This window comes from Arachis duranensis, chromosome 4, assembly GCF_000817695.3.
Source record: "Arachis duranensis cultivar V14167 chromosome 4, aradu.V14167.gnm2.J7QH, whole genome shotgun sequence".
In the NCBI taxonomy this organism is placed as follows: Eukaryota; Viridiplantae; Streptophyta; class Magnoliopsida; order Fabales; family Fabaceae; genus Arachis; species Arachis duranensis.
In genome coordinates, this window is record NC_029775.3 from 82238400 (window position 1) to 82240783 (window position 2384).

General features: G+C 37.9%; 1 non-coding gene across 1 annotated transcript; it reads left to right on the top strand.

The window, feature by feature from the left end:
• The first annotated feature begins 265 nt into the window (after positions 1 to 265).
• LOC127746950 (small nucleolar RNA R71) lies at positions 266 to 373 on the top strand. Its single transcript, XR_008008755.1, has one exon. It is a non-coding gene; the product is annotated as a small nucleolar RNA R71 (small nucleolar RNA).
• The last annotated feature ends 2011 nt before the right edge of the window (positions 374 to 2384 follow it).

A 2384-nucleotide genomic window follows, 5' to 3' on the forward strand; every position in this document is an offset into this window, starting at 1 on the left:
TAAAGACAATTATTGAATAAATCCATACAAGTACAAAGAATAGTGATCACAATTTCGTCCACCAGTGGTTCAGCTCCATTACTCCTCGAGTGTTACTCCTTTCAGAAGCATAGAAGTAGTCATTTTCAGCCACAGTCTCAATGACATCTATGGATTCTTCAATGGTTTTCTTCTTGTTTAGAGAGCCCCCTGATGAATGGTTTACGGCCTTCTTTGACTCATAAGAAAGACCTTCATAGAAAATATGCAGTTGAACCCATTCATTGAACATGTCTGGTGGGCATCTTCTTATTAAGTCCTTAAACCTCTCCCATGCCTCATAGAGAGTTTCACCATTTTGTTGCCTGAAGGTTTGTACCTCAGCTCTTAGTCTATTGATTCTTTGAGGAGGGTAGAATCTTGCCAGAAACTTGTTTACCACATCCTCCCAATTTGTTAAGCTCTCCTTTGGGAATGATTCCAGCCATTTAGATGCTTTGTCCCTGAGTGATAAAGGGAACAAAAGTAGTCTATATACATCCAGATGAACACCATTAGACTTCACAGTGTCACATATTCTTAGGAAGATGGTTAGATATTAATTGGGGTCTTCTTGAGCACTTCCTCCAAATGAGCAGTTATTCTAAACAAGGGTGATGAGTTGGAGTTTTAATTCAAATTTATTGGCATGTATGGTGGGCTTTTGGATGCTACTTCCACAATTTCCTGAATTTAGATTGATATAAGAGCCTAGAACTCTCCTCTCTTGCCCAGCATGATTCACAGGGCCTTCTCTGGCATGGTTGTGAGCTTCTTCTTCATGGTTGTTTTCCAAGTTCTCCTCCATGTTTGTTTCAAAGTACTCTTCTTCTTCCTCAGCACCAACAACTCTTTTCCCTCTTGCTTCCCTCCTTAGTCTATGGAGGGTCCTCTAAGGTTCGGAATCAAAGGAAGTTGAAGCTCCACTTCTTCTCCCTTTCATACAACTAACAGAGCATACAGCAAGAAATAAAATGAAGTGATTATTCTTGTTAGAGTGATTGTTAGTGTGAGTGGTGTAAATTATCAAACAGTTAGTTGGTTAGTAAGCAGAATTGTAAGTAAATTCAAAGAAAAAGAAAATAACGAAGGGATAACGGGTGAGGAAGAGAATTAATTGAAACTAAAAGTAATTGACTAGGCAAATTAAACAATAAAAAGAAAATTCTCAATCTAGTGAACTTCCAACTTAATCATTGTAGATACAAAATCAATCTCCAGCAACGGCGCCATAAACTTGATGCACGAAAACTTGTCTATCAACAAATTTCCTTTCGGCAAGTATACCGAATTGTCGTCAAGTAAAAACTCACAATAGAGTGAGGTCGAATCCCACAGGGATTGATTGGTCAAGCAACTTTAGTTAGAAGAGTGTGCTAGTTGAGCTAAACAGAAATGTAGTTGAGATTTGCAGGAAATTAAATGGCGGGAAAGTAAATTGCAGAAAATAAAATGCAGAATCTTAAATGGGGATTTAGGGAGATGAACATGGAAATAAATGGTAGAAAGTAAAGAGAATGGATAAGATCAGAGATGTGGGATTCATTGGGCTTAGGAGATATTGCATTCTCTGGATCAAGTTCATTCTTATCTCTTCCTCAATCAATGCATTCATTCATCTCCTTGGCAATCTTAAGTGATTGGATCCCAATTCCTTGGCAATCCAATCTCTCTAAGCTTGAACAGTTGCCCAATTCCTTGATTTAATTGCTGATGGGAAGAGATGAAGTATTGTCACTGATTATACCATATGTATTTCCAAATCAAAGTGTTGGGAGGATTACATGTCACTATATCCGCCCAAACCCCAATTTGGTCCAACATGAGAAAGCATTTCTAGCATGATCTCCTCATCCCTTTTCCAAGGCTCAGAAGAGATCCAATTATGGAGAGTTTCTTTTCCAAGACAACTAACCAATTAGATTAAGATCGTAAGCTTTCTAGTAAATCAAGAGAAAAGAAAGAGGAAGAAGAATGATAACTATAATTGATCCATCAAATTACAATAGAGCTCCCTAACCCAATGAAAGGGGTTTAGTTGTTCATAACTCTGGAAATGGAAAATGGTAGGAAAGAGTACATTCCTCACAAAACTAGAAAATGTAGAAAGTAAATATATAGAGTGTAGTTCTCCAAAAGTGCTAAGCTCCTTTATAGTTCAAAACTACTCCTATATATACTACTCTTCTTGATCTTCTAGTGAGTTCTTCAAGTCTTGGATATGGGCCTTTGATCTTGAGTTGAAGCAGTTACAATCTTTAGTGGGCTCAGCTTTGTTTGCAGAAAAGTGTGAGTTAGGCATGGGCGTTAATTAGGACGTTAGTGGCGTTAACGTTAAGTGAGGATGTGGGTTCGAGAACGTTAGT